The following is a 15,328-nucleotide window of genomic DNA, read 5'->3' as shown; positions in this document are numbered from 1 at the left end:
GTGACCACGAGCTGTGGTCATCTCGCGAGCGGTATGTACTACTTTACGGCACTAGTTTACAAGAGTTAGCCGAGACTGTAAATATTAGGAGTAAGCCCGTCTCTGTACTGCTTGATGCAGGCTAAAAGGAAAAGCACATTGACGGATGAAGCTAGGAATAAAATAAAGAATAAAGAGAGAGTGACCGAACAAGAGACACATTAGCGGGTGGTTGAAAGCCAAGTCAGCTCATGTCTGCAGAAGTTTAGCCTGTAGCTTGATAAAATAGACAGCTTATTGTCCCGGGTTCAGGTTATGATAGCTGCGGCTGCTAATTATCTGAGCAGCGCGTATGCAAAGTTTCTTGTGTTGAAACTAACGTTACTATACATACTCTGCACAGTTGTATCAACCAGCATAATGACTTTGATGTAAGTATTGTTGCTGTAACCTAAACAGTTTTGAAAATATGAAACCACTCTAATACAAAATAATGTTATTGTCCAAGGTCCTGAAGTTGCTGCAATAAAAATCAAAGAGCTGGAGTGTGAACGCCTTGAAAGTGACGAGACTACGGCCATTGATGCAAAAGAGAATTCGAAGATGAACGGGCCTTCCGACAAAAGCCTGGTGCTGATGATCAGCAGGCACCACCCACATTTCACAGGGAGAAGCTGCTCCTAAACTTTCTGCCTGCCTTTATCTACAGCTGTGCATCATCAGCTCAGGTCCATCATAACAAAGCTCCAGGATAGTGTCAACATACAAACTCAACTTGTAATGGCACAAAGATATCGAACAAAGCCACAACAGGTATGTATGTACAAGTCTGTAAGACACATTCTTACACAAGGCAACACACCCTGTAGCCAGCTTACTGTACTTGGGAAAGCATTTCTGATTTTCCAGATGCAGCAGCTTTGATTCATAACTCTGTTTCCCTCTCCCAAGCAGCCATGCTATCATAACACACATTGTCTACATGCTGCAGGCTTGTGATGCTGCTCCACTCCGGGCTCCTGCTCATCACTGATGGCGAGTTGAAGTTTACGTTGAATCCTGGAACAAAAGGAAAACTGATGTTGAAAAACAAAAACCTCATACTCTTATTACATATACATGGTCGCAGACTAGTTATAATATTGCCCAAACAAATCGGTATTATGATCCTTCTCACGTCTAATGGGAAAGCAACTATTAGATGACAGAATGAACATCCTTGCAGATTATGTATAACAGATTTAGACATAACGCGAGGCTGCATCATTTCCGGTGTCATCGTTGTCTCACGTTTAGCAGCTTTACCGGGAGCAGAAAGTCAACACAAGTAATTTCTCCGGTTTGCAAACAAATACATAAATATATTCATCTTACGTTGTCTCCAAAAAGTTACAAACCGTTAACTAGCATGTATGCATATAGCTATTTATCTACGGCCTACAGATATCATGGTAACAGTTGAATACATACTCATACTAAACATCGGACTGCAGACATCCAGGTTTTATCAAAATCTGGTAATATTAATGTACCTTTTGAGTTGACATGGTTCTTTATCTTCTCACGGCGTCTTCCTCACCCTCTGCTTGTCAACAAATGCACGTTGTTTCAGATGGGAAGCGTAACCGTTTTACCACAGTGTTACATATCGGGGCTTTAATATGATCTAGTACTAAAACTGATTTGGTGGCCTGCTGTGTTTGAATGAATATGTAACATCTTACTAGAGAGGATGGTCTCTATGTTTGTGCAACCTTACATTTTAAAGAGCCCATATTATGCCCTTTTTAGGGTTCGTATATTTAATCTATGTTCCTACTTTTGTACGTTCACAATAGCTAAAGTCCGAAAAAGTGTCTGTTTTCATGTACTGCTCCTCCTTGCTCCCTCTACACTCTGAGTCCATCAGCTACACTCTGTTGAGCCCACACTGTTAGACCCCACGTGGGCCAAGTCTGCTCTGATTGGTCTGCCGATCCGCTCTGTCGTTATTGGTCAGTTGCTCAGCACGGTTCTCAGAAATGTCCCGCCTCTTTTACCATATTGGGAATGCAGCCACTGGCTCCGTCCGAGGGGAGCACAAACATTAGCACCTTAGCACTACTGTGCTACCACAGGCTACGGCATATCGTGGGCGTGCTACAGAAGTTAACGGGCATGCAACATGAGCTGCTGGGCTTGCCACAACGAGCCAATGGGCTTAGATCAGTGATCTCACACTGACAATGACATCGGACTGACACATTTTTATCGAGGGGAGCTAGAACCGAGCGTTACATGCGGCTAATGCTACAGCTAACAGGAGGACGTAGGCTATACACCACTTTGGGACAGGTGTGATGGTCCTGCTGGTATCTTGGGGTTTGATCAGGTATCATTCTGTCCCTGTTCTTCAGATGTCTGTCACTCTGTGTCACCTGGTCCAGTGTAATTATTTTGACACAGTTATCTACTTGTTTTTTACCCCTGCACTTGATCATAGACTTATTCACCTCCTTCGCTCTTTATAACACAATGATTTTCACACTTATTGTTGTGACTATTTAGTTTTGGAATTTGGGCTATTTGAGTTAATAAAAGTCCATTTTACCCCTGATCATAAGAAAGCTGTATAACCAATATTTGAAATTATTATTATGCCATGTAAGTTGCCTGACAATGACTTAATTTGGTCTAGTTTGCAACAAACTACTAGGACACACACACACAGCAGTCCATGAACTTTTTATGTGTATTAATTTCTTGGTCGTATTACTTTGTCATAAACTACCTGGATTCCTCTTTTCATCCCTCCCTCATGTTTCCTATTGATCTCTTTCATTGCCACACACATTTTCTTCCACTCTGGATTTTATGCCTCGCTCTGTTTCCTGTCATCTCCGTTTTGTTGTGCCTCAATCTCTCCTTTCTCTCTCTCTCTATCTCTTTCCTTTGCTTTTCAAGTTCAGAGTGAAATCATTTTCCAGGCTTTATCCCTGTTTCTATATTGTTATTCTCTACTGAGTCTGCACCATGTGTGATATGTGCACATGTGTGTGTTGGTGTGTTCATGTTTTGTGTATCATACTGGTGTCTATGCATCTTTCCAGTGAGTGCCACTTATCCTAGTTTCTTTGTGTGCATGACACCTGCAGTTATGTGTGACTTATTTAAAAGCTGGTTGTACATCTCACCTTTAACAGACAGGACAGAGAGAAATTACACATGTTCTCATTACCGAAACACAAGGACAAACACACACACATGCACACAAAGACATTCATGAACACACACACAAATCGGCACCATGGACATAAACTGGGATCATTTAGATGAGAACAAACACACATCTATACACACTAGGGAGAAGATAGTAATAGTTTAACATGGTCACCCTCACTAGTCGGAACCAGAATCACTAGTCGGCTTTATGTGGCTGTACTGACCTGTTGTTAACAAGCACAGTTAACGGATGGCATCTTGTAAGAGCAACACGGTCTGTCAGTATTTTCATGTAGACATTTTAGATGAAAATGTATGTGGGATGTGTCAGGAGGTTAAACAGGCAATCAACAGGCGCACTACAGAACCTCATGTAGCACAGGCATGTGAAATGAACCTTAAGTGAGGACCGAAGACTGATGGCGCTAGTACGGCTAATATTAGCAACACTCGGCTAATTTATTTGTTTAGCTGCAGGCAATTTTAAATAAATTGTGCTCCATTCATTTTCTAACCTTTAGACTAGTCAGTAAGTCTAAATTAACATCTCCGTTTAAACAACTTGAAAATATGTCGAAAAATGCCTTATATACGCACACATTTACACATTGACAATTACATGATGCAGAGTCAGATTAGTTGGCTTTACTGGTGGAAATTTAGTGTTTGTGTAAATGTGCATGTAAGAGCGTGTTTGTGTTGCAGTCATATCATATATCCAATACAAGAAGAGGGAGAGAGGGTAGGATACATAGTTAATAGCAGCTGTTGTCGTCATCAGGACACTCTGGGTTATATGGGGTGCAGTCTGCATATAAACACATATGTGCGCGCGCACACACACACACTCACACGCATACACAGACACACACACACACACACACACACACACACACACACACACACACAAACAGGAATTCAGCTGGCAGCCACATTCAGACACCAATACAAGCAGTGTCAAACAGTTGGTAAACATTTTTAATGCTGCATTGTTCACATTAATAATGAGTTGCTGACTGGGAGAGAAAGACAACAGCTCTCTAAGCCCGTCACAATGTTTACCATAGCACCCACTGCATTTAGGAAAGTGTTCAGCTGTGTCAATGGCTCAACAGAGCCGGGATGCCAATTTAAATCACTACTGAGATTTATAAATATAAAAAGGCAGCTCCTGTAGTGAACAGATAAAATGTAAAGGTCCAACTCCATGTTAGCAATGGCAGACATAATTATAAAACACGGTGCTATCGGTGCAGCTGTGACTGCTGTGAGGCCCAGAGAGTGAGATAAAGTAAGATAGAGCAGAGGCCTCTCTGAACTTGGAGAGCCTGCGACCCTGAGCTTGACATAGAGTGATTACATGAGTGAAATGTAATCACGTCCTAACAGGCGACTGTGAGATCTCTTTACATCCACAGAGATACAGAAAGTCCATCACATGTAGAAACACAAAGGCAGCTGAACTTTGTTGAAGATCTTGAACTGAATAAGCCTTTCGGAGGAGAGGCAGGGTCTGAAATGAACACCCGCCAAGCGCCAAATACGGGTAGATTTTCACATTTGGCGAGTGCATTTCACTACAGCCTACAAATAATACATTTTAAAAACTAATAAAGGCCAGCAAATATATATTTTTTTACAATTTCTCAATTTCCTGATCTGATGAAATGATCGAATCTGTGACTTAAATCTGTTATTGATTAAACAGGACATAATGCCTTCTCAATGAAATGTACTGTAACAGATGTGTACGGGACACAAAAAACACAATTTGTTATTTTGGCCAGTGAATTCTCTTTTCATCTACCTGCCACCTTGGCCGGAGAGTCAAAAAGTTAATTTTGGACCCTGAGGAGAGGTGAAACACCTTTAAGATCTTCAACAATGTCCAGTTGCCTTTGGATCAAGCTTTGAATTTATTGTGACAACTCCAGTTTCAGCAGTGAATGCTTGGTTGGCTACTAAGGGCATAATTAGTGTATATCACCTTACTGTTTTTATGGTAGAGTGAGAGAGAGACGATGACAACTGATCAATCAATTATATTATTCAAAATTCGAGCAGGAGTTATCTCATTGCACTTTTCATGAATAGAGCAAGTGTAGTCCTATTTTTTTTATAAAGGTACAACAAATTGGCAAAGATTGCGACGCTCTTCTTGATAAGTGAGGTGTTTCGATTAAGCTATTTTTGCAGGTGGCCCTTGGTTATTATAGGCAATACAGAGAAATGCCAGACTTTGTAATACGGTAACACAGACGCCACATGTGCCAATATAAAGTCCTGTGTAGTATGCTTTTGTTTAAACTTTTAGTAGGAAATGATGTAAATTAAATTAAATCTAGAACACAGTAACACTAAGACACATATAACACCCAGTGTTTCTAATAACTTAATTGTAATTAATTACATCTATAGTATAGTTCTGTAAGGTTACAATCTCCTGATGTCATGTAGCGTTTACAACTGCTACAGAACCTACAATGCCGAGTGTTTACTCACCACAGACTGGAGGAAGAGATGATCACTTCTTTTAGCTAGGCACAGAAACACCCGGGGTAGCAGAGCCTTTACGATTAATGAACAGGGTCGTTTTCAACCATGGTTAATAGTGTAACTGGATTATCATAACATGCCTCAGGTTATCATTTATTTTTGAAAATGTTTGTACAGTTTATGACAAGATAAAGATAAGATAAAGATGAACTTTATTGATCCCCCATTGGGGGATATTTCTTTGTTACAACAGCTCAAAAACAGTAGTATAATTAGTAAAAATTGGGTGTCTGAGTCTGCTGCTGAAGGAGCTGCTCAGGGCCCCCACAGTGTCATGCAGGGGGTGAGAGGGGTTGTTCATGATGGATGTCAGCTTCACTAACATCCTCCTCTCACCCACCTCCTCTACAGAGTCCAGAGGACAGTCCAAGGCAGAACTGGCCCTCCTGACCAGTCTGTTCAGCCTCTTCCTGTCTCTCTCTGTGCTCCCTCCTCCCCAGCAGACCACTGCATAGAAAAATGCAGATGCCACCACAGTGTCATAGAATGTCCGTAACAGAGTCCTGCACACTCCAAAGGACCTCAGTCGCCTCAGCAGGTGCAGTCGGCTTTGGCCCTTCTTGTACAGGACGTCTGTGTTGTGTGACCAGTCCAGTTTATTGTTGAGGTGAACACCCAGGTATTTGTACGTCTAAACCATCTCAATGTCCAAGCCCTGGATGTTCACCGGTGCAGTCTGAGGTGACTTCCTGCGAAGTCAGTCACCATCTCCTTTGTCTTGCTGGCGTTGAGCTGGAGGTGGTTGAGCTCACTCCAGTCGACAAAGCCCATGATGACCTGCCTGTACTCCTGATGGCTGTGTCATCGGAGAACATCTGCAGGTGGCAGCTCCCAGAGTTGTAACAGAAGTCCGAGGTGTACAGGGTGAAGAGAAAAGGGGAGAGAACTGTCCCCTGAGGGGCCCCTGTACTGCAGACCACCATGTCAGACTCACAGTCCTGAAGCCTTACGTACTGTGGTCTGTTGGTGAGGTAGTCTGTTTTCCATGCAGCCAGGTGACAGTCTACTCCCGCCCTTTCTTGCTTCAAGATTAATTAAGTGTATTACCCACATTAGTAAAAAAAATCAATTTGGCCATTCCCAAAGTCCTTAAGATCCCGAAGGGAGAATCTGCTAAAAAAGCATGCAGACATTCGGTATAAAGACATTCTAAGGCTGAAGATGGAAAAGTGATCTTCTAGAGAAGTAGGTAAAATTGAATATCTCTCAGTATTCACTGATACAAGATGTTATCACCAGATGGGGATCCGCATTTAAAATAATTTCAAGGTTCTTGGAGCAGCAGCAGGCCATCTGTGGGGAGCTTGCAGGTCACACTTTAATATCTGAAGCCAGTTGGAGCCCGTTCACAGTGAGATGCTTAGAGAGCAAGTGAAATACAGCCTAAACAAATGAAACATGTAATGAGAAAAGGCCTACTGAAGCAGATAGGATTTACAGAGGAAATGAAGAATGCACATACAGTTTTGTGGATCCCAGGTTCAAGGGAAGCTTTGCTGTTAATATGGATGGCACAAGCAAGGAATGCACTGATGAAGCAATGCCACTTTCAGCACAAGAACCTATAGACCCAGAACAGCCTCCAGCAGCAACCACACAGAGCACCTCATCCACCACCACCGCAAGGAATATCTGGATTGCTACAGCAAATCACCACTGCAAGGAAGAACAAGTCAACAGCAACATCAGGAGGGGCTATGCCAGGAAAACCAATAACAACTTTATTTTGAGATCTAATTGTATACTTGCTCCTTCCTGCAATCAGTGTAGATACTAATCCACTGTCCTGTATGTGGAATAAATGCCAATGGTTTCAAAAGGGCCCAAAAAGTACCTTTCCTTAGCCCATCCCTGCGATAAGGACTAAAAGGAACTGAAATAAATGTGTTCTTTGTGAAAAGAGACCTGACGTAGACATGTCCTGCAGCCTTTAAATCCTTGATTCTTTTTCAGAACGGAAATACATTAGCTTGTATTTAATAACAGTGATGTAGACCTTGTTTCTCCAAAGACAGCAAGATATGTCACAATGTCTCTAAGTTTTCTACTCGGGTCCAAAGCAATAGTACAAAAAATCCAAACAGTTTTGTGATGTAGTTGCTCAGAGGAGCCATGCGGGTAGTTCCTGCAGCCTTTGTCAACGTTTGTTTTGTTTAAAAAAGAAATACATAGCTAATATGTACAGCTTATATTGGGTTCAAAGAGACACACACTTTTTATTTTCATTGTGATTTATTTCCACTGAGTTCTGTTCGATTGTTATATATGCTTCATAATGCAACAACAGTGTGAGTCAAAAAGCCAATATTTTTTCCATATTGCTTCCAATTGAAAGGAGGGATGGATTATTTATTTATAATTGTCTTAAGCAGCAATAAATAACATTACATTTGCAAGTACTGCGTCCACTGAAGAGCGTTAGAGAGACACTGTAATTCAACATCAATATTCTGAAGTTTAACTAATGACCCAGCTTGTTACTTGAGGATTCCTTCATTACCAGGATACTCCTTAAAACTGGAAGTTTTTATCGTATATTTTGTTGATATAACAAAGAACAAGAAAAAACTACTGTGATCAATTTTTGTGCCATATTGTCCAACACTACTTAGTAATATGTGAATTAAATTACAAGAGTACAGGCATCTGTTGAGAACATGGATTTGTATTTATATGAAAGGCTCACAGATTATAACATACTTAAGCATTCCCAATGACTTGTTCTGAAATTGCGAGCAGTGAATATAATATGATACAGTGACATGAAGTCCTTCTGTTTACAACTTCAACCTATTATTTTCTCTATTCCCCCGGCTCTCATTTCTCAATGCTAATCTGACAAAGCATCCCTTTGATGATGAGCACTGGCCCTGTGTGTGTGTGTGTGTGTGTGTGTGTGTGTGTGTGTGTGTGTGTGTGTGTGTGTGTGTGTGTGTGTGTGTGTGTGTGTGTGTGTGTGTGTGTGTGTGCGCACTCAAGAGCTTTGTGTGCTTACAGTGGTGATTGTATTTGAGGGATTCTTTGTGTGTGTGTGTGTGAGACTGTGTGTGAGGAAGTCAGCAGAATAGCCCCTGTGGAATAGCAATCAGCAGAACAAAATGTGTGTTGGAAAAAAAAAGAAAAGAAAAGATGAATAGCTGTTGAAATAACAGAGAGAGAGAGAAAGGGGGGGGTGTTGACAGCTCTAATTAAAATCCCGCCCATTAGCTCAGTGTAAATTGGATGATTTATTCTCCCAGGGGACCAACTGACAATCAAATGATGCTGGCGGTATAAAAAACGAATGTCAAAGGAGTATTATCATGCCTGTGATATGAGGAAAGCCAAGTAAAAATTGTTACGGTTTTAATACAAGTAATTCCCACAATTAACAGCCAATCAAAGAATCCCTTGATCTTCAAACACCACAAGTGCTATAACAAATGGGGAAACACTCAAATCAAACTAGTACACAGATTTGATAAATACTAGATGACTATGAATCATAATTTTAGTTCTACCATGGGATAAAGAAATGATTAACCACATAAAGATAGCAGAAGAAGAAAGTTGAATGGGGGTGCCAGTGGCCAAGTGGATGGGGCGTGCGCTCCATTTGCGGAGGCTGGGGTCCTTGAGACAGGCGGGCTGTTTTTAAATGTGACCTGAGGCTCCTTTCCTGCATGTCATTTCCCACTCTCTGTCACTGATTTCCAGCTCTATCCACTATCCTATCTCTACAATAAAGGCATGAAAAGCCCAAAAATAAATCTATAAAAAAAAAGTATGTTAAATGTGTGTCAGAAAATGCTGAAACATCTCTGGGGAACAATGGGATTCTGGGTAAGGCTTTTATTTCTTTGCCTTGTCAGCAACATTTGCCAGAAATAAAAGAAATTGGATGCCATGGCTTGCCTGGACCTTTGGCACAGTGGTTTAAAATTGAAGGGGTACATTTACATAATTTGGATTTTGCATTTTTTGGCAGCTCAACACCTTTTCTGAGGCTAAAATAATATGGTTTCAGCCAAAGTCCCATGCTGTTCCGATTTTTATTTTCTTAAATGATCAAGAACCAGACGTTCAGCTTTAAATTCTATAGACTGCCATTTGGATAATAAGGACTTTTATTGTTAAATATATCACTTCACTTTTCATAGCTTTAAGTCACATGACTGGCACCAAAGCCTGAAGGGCAAAAAGAGCTTCGGAAAGTGGCGGCCACCATTGAACACTCTGTGGAGCTGAAGCCTCAGCTTGTTTGTTTACCATTTCTTCAAAATGACGCATGTTAATATCTCCTCTGACAACCACAGAAATATTGAGATATTATAATATTATGATACCGACCCTTAAACAGCACAACACTACACTATTTCTGATGATAAAAACAGTAAAGTAGTGTATCCTTCCCCTTACATAGTCGATTTTTATTAGATCACTAGATTACTATGGAGGATCCTTTTAGTGATCGATTGAGTTGTTAACACATGAAAGAAAGGGTAAATGGGACAAACAATGAAAACTCAAATTTCTAGCAAATGTGGCTGTTAAAGTCTAGATAGGGAAGAAGAGTCATGGAATTATGGCCTATATTTTAAATATTTAATTTGGATGATTGTATATAAAGCCCAATTTTGAGGTCATAAACTCAACGAGTCGCATGAGGAGTGGCAGAAAATTTACTGAAGGATAGTTTGTTGCACCAGATCTCCTGCCTCTGAAAATCATTGCTTAAAAGAAACTGTCTGGCTCTGTGGAGCTTAAGCGTGTGTATGCTTCTCTAGGTACTTTGATAAGGATGAAATTTAGACTAGTGTGCAGTAGTATATCTGGTGAAGGGCTTGCATGTTTGTAGATTGTAGACTTGTATGGCACATTGCTCTACTTTTCTGTTTCATTTGAATTTTTTCATTGGTCTCTACCACTTTTTCTATATTATAGAGCCGCCTCTATTGTTTTTGTGCTTACATGTCATTATGTCGATGTCTCCCGATGTTATAGTTAGTCACTTGTTATGGTAATCCTCCTGTAACTGTAAATGTTTTTTTCTGCTGGAGATGTATACCAATGTGAAATCATTTTTGTTTTCACTTTTGCATTTTCTAATAACTATGCATAGGTCCTGTGGACTTCTATCGTGATTTTTTGCATAGCCTAATTTCTATTTTGCTCCTGGTTTTGTCAGGTGACTACAGGGTTGTATATATGTGGAGGTGTGTCCATTGACTTGTTCATGTCTGATGAAGGTTGAGAGGCCCGAAACGTTACACGTCAGAGTCCATTCAAATTCATTTATTGGAGCTACTTCTGGTGTGTAGACTCAGTACTTTTTTTCCTATCTTTGTTGTTTTTTGGTCCAGCACCCAGCATGTGCATGCCTTTTTGACTTTTTTTTTTTAGGGCTTTTCATGTTTGCCCACCTATTTAGACATTGTGTTAATGTGTGTGTGTGTGTGTGTGTGTGTGTGTGTGTGTGTGTGTGTGTGTGTGTGTGTGTGTGTGTGTGTGTGTCCTCCAAGATTGCGCTGGTTATTTAGCCCCTCCTAGTCCTTCAATAGAGGACTTCAAATTGATTAAGCTCAATTATTTTTTAAAGCTACTCCAATTTCACCCCTATTCAAATTTACACTCCTCCCTCTCTGTCTCTGGTTCTATCACTCTTTCTCCCTCCTAAATTTCCTCCTCACTTCCTCCCCCCTTGCATTAGCACTCATGCAGGTCCCCCCTTACTTCCCCTTTGTTGCCCTCATATTAACTCAGTTATTGTGTGCAGCACCTAAGAGGCCATGTTTTAGTGTAGCAGTCTTATAGCAGGGTTGTCAGCTTGTCAGCAGTGTGTGTATGTGTGTTTGTGTGTACGTGTATCTGTGAGTGTGTTAGTGGATGACAGCATAACAGTGGATCATTTAGTTAGCTCCTGTTGTCTATGTCGCAGTCTGTGTGTGTGTGTGTGTGTGTGTGTGTGTGTGTGTGTGTGTGTGTGTGTGTGTGTGTGTGTGTGTGTGTGGAGGTGTAGGTGTGTGTCAAGCGAAATAAGAGACCTTGACAACATCAACACAATTGCAAGTCCATAAAGTGGCTGCATCGTTTTAGCTTATGTACCTGGAAATGACTTCTGGCATAAACTGCTTGTCAGCTTACACACAGGCACACACACACTCTGGTGTATAACGCACAAATATACACACTTACATTGAGACACACACACACACACACACACACACACACACACACACACACACACACACACACACACACTCAGATACACAGGTAGATATACCTGTCATGTTTACACAGAGGCCAACAGCCACAGCCACACACACACACACAGCCACACACAAACACACAGCCACACACACCTCTCCGTTTCAGGATACTCAGGCAAAACAATTGTGCATACACACACACTCTCTCTACTTAAATCTGCACACACACACACACACACGCTCTCAGGTTCTCTGTTGCTGCCTCGCTGCATCTTTTACTGAGGAATCATTAAATTTTTTTGATGGATTCAGCAGTAGGGGGTAGGACTGAGATAGTGTCTATTGATTTTATATTTGGCAGGCTGTGCTCGGGCCACTTAGTCCTGCAATATACCTTACCCTTTCTCTCTCTCTCTCTCTCTCTCTCCCTCTCTCTCTCCCCCTCCCTTTCTCTTTCTCTGTCTCTCCCTTCTCTCTCTCTCTATCTCTCTCTCCGTCTCACCCTTATGTAACTCTCGCCTCCTCTTCTGCTGTAATCCTTACTCTTTTTTTCCTCTTGTATTTGAAATGCTCCTTTATTTTTCCTTTTATCACAAACTCATCCAGTCTTCATCTACGCGTCACTCACTCGTCTTCTTCTGTTTTGCTGTCTTTCTGTAATTTGTTTTGAAAAGGTTCATCTTTTCCTTGGTCCGTGTCATTTTCTTTTTCAATTTCATTTCTTCCACCAGCACCCTTCACTCCATTTCCCTTCAATCCCTTTTCTCCTCTTTTCTGCTTCTTCACCTGTTTTACACCCAATCCATCCAGTCCCCCTCCCACCTGCCTGCCATTTTCTGCTGCCTCATCTTTTTATTACTTTTCCCTCCATCCTTCCTCTCCTCTTCCATATTCTTTCCTTCAAGCTATCTCTCTCTCCAAACATAATTTTGTCCTTTCACTCCCAAATTCTATACTTTGTATTTTCTCTCTGTCTATATTTATTATCATTTTCCTTTCATACTCCTGCTTGTCCAGCACTGTATATTATCTTTTCTCTTTTATTTAAATATATTTAAACTTGTTTAATCTCATTCATTTATTATTCTATGCCGTCTTCTCTTACTCCTTTCTCTCCTTACATCAAAAATTCCTGCACACCTGCCCTTTCTCTCACCCCTTGTGTTCTAGTCTTTTCAAGTTTTTCCTGCCATCTGCTTTCATCCTTTGTTCTTGTCAGTCTTGTCCTGTTCAATCATTTGGGAATAAGCTACAAATACGACAACTTTGCTTTTCTCTGACATTTGAATTCCTCCTCAGTCCTACATTTTTTATGTTTTCTTGTTTTTTTCTTTTCTTTCCTTTAACCTTTGGTTTCAATGCTTTTTGCAAAGCTTATTTCTTTTTGGACATATTTCCGTATCATTGTCCTCTTATGCATGAGCGCTTGATAAAGGTAATAAACTAATGAGCACATGGGCAGTCAATTTCGTTATCTCTGCTGCATTCCAGTGGTAATGTTAAAAAATGGTAAGAAAATGGATGATGGTGGCTGCACACACCTCCACATGCTTTCCTCTTTAATGTAGAAAGCTAGAATGGAGCACTGTGAAGCTCAATAATAGCTATTTCTTTTGTCTCATACAAAGAATGAATCCAACTCAAGTTTCACAACCACTGGATAAATTAGATTTACAGCCATCATAGCAAAATGTAAACATTTAGCTTTGATAGCTTCATGTCACAATATTGAGCCACAGATTTGTGGGCTTACTAGTTGCAAGATGTAAGGGTCTTTGCTGAGTAAGCAAGACAATCAAGGGCTTTAGCATGCGTGTGCCATTTGGTTTGTCATGATAGATGTCATACAAAGAGGCACTGACACACAACAAGAAATTGTGAGTAAACTGACTGTCTGACTAATGAAAGACTCTTTATGTAAACAAACTTGTCAGAAACAAGAACTAAAAGTCCTGTCTCTCAAAAGTATATATTTTTGTTGTATATGTTGTATATATTCTTTTTTGTTGTTGTAAAATTCTTTATTTAAGAGTGTTTTTGGTCTAAGTAGATGGTTGACTAAAACAGCCTAATAGGGAGATGTTACGGTTAGAACTTTCTTCAAGTTCAAAGGTCACAAACTTTTGGAATCACTTTATATATAAGTTGCAAAGTGTTAAACTGACTGTAAATCAGCCACGATGCTCAAATATCCATCCATGTTAAGACATTGTTCCCTCCTTGTATACATTTTGTAATTGTCTCCTCTGCCTCAAATCCTCCTTCTCTCTTGACTCTGCTGTCCCCTCTGTTCTTTTATTTTAGTTTGCACATGTATATTGAATCAATTATTGTATTTGATTAGTCCAAACTATACATTCTGACTGGGATAGAGGCAAAGCTTGGGTTTGCATGTGTGCATTAGAGGGAATTAACTCTGTGTGTGCGTGTGTGTGATTGTTCAGTGCTAATATTTGCTCTGTATCAGTCTTTACTGTAGTCAGTGTACCGTGGTACCCGTTTGAACTAATTAACTGAGTTGACTGAAGTGATTAGATCTATATTCTTATACCAATATAACTAATCCTGGGGAGTATAATGGACTGTCACTCTAAGCTTGCAGCCATTTCAATACGTTCACATGAGACTCTTTTTTTTAAATTTTTCGCCCACTTCCTCCCCCTCCACCAAGACTTTCATAATTTTCCTTATTCTTCCACCTTGTTTGGTTTAATGAAGCAATCATTTCAACAAATAGACTTCTGATACACATTTTAATAAGCCTTCAGGGAACTCCGAAATTTGTTGGTTGAAATATGTAAAAGTATGCATTAAACACCTAAAAGTATCGTTTTACTGCTATACTCTGACCTTTTCACATTTCTTTTTTTTGATGGATTCAAGTTGAAAAGAAATGCCACTTTCCAGCTTCTCAGAGTGACGTTTTTTTCAGATTTATGGCTTATCAGCGGCATGAACAGGCAGGCTGTGGAGAGTGATGAGAGGAATAGATAATGTTCACAGAGGAAAAGCGCTCTTCACATCCTCCCAGCAGGCTGAAGCTCAGACTGAGACCAATAATCCTTAAGTCAAACGACAAGTCACTCACTACATCTGTGCCTGCATCCTCTCTTCTCTCTCCACAATCTCAAAGCAGAAGAAGTCTGGATATGGTATGGTACATACGAAGGATATGGTATGCTTTCATTCGTTTGATTTTGGCATTGGTTACCCTCGTGTAGTTGTTAACTGTACCACCAGGAGCCATGAAGATGTGGGTTCTGTTGGGTACTTACTCATGCTTAAGATAATTAACCATGTCCACAAAGACGCTTGTTTTTTACTCACTTTTGAAGCCTGAAGTATTTTTTACATTCTTAGGATACTGTACTGATCTCACAAGTGTGCTTAACAAATAAAAAGTT

This window comes from Labrus bergylta, chromosome 2, assembly GCF_963930695.1.
Source record: "Labrus bergylta chromosome 2, fLabBer1.1, whole genome shotgun sequence".
NCBI classification, from domain to species: domain Eukaryota; kingdom Metazoa; phylum Chordata; class Actinopteri; order Labriformes; family Labridae; genus Labrus; species Labrus bergylta.
This window is presented reverse-complemented; position numbering follows the sequence as displayed.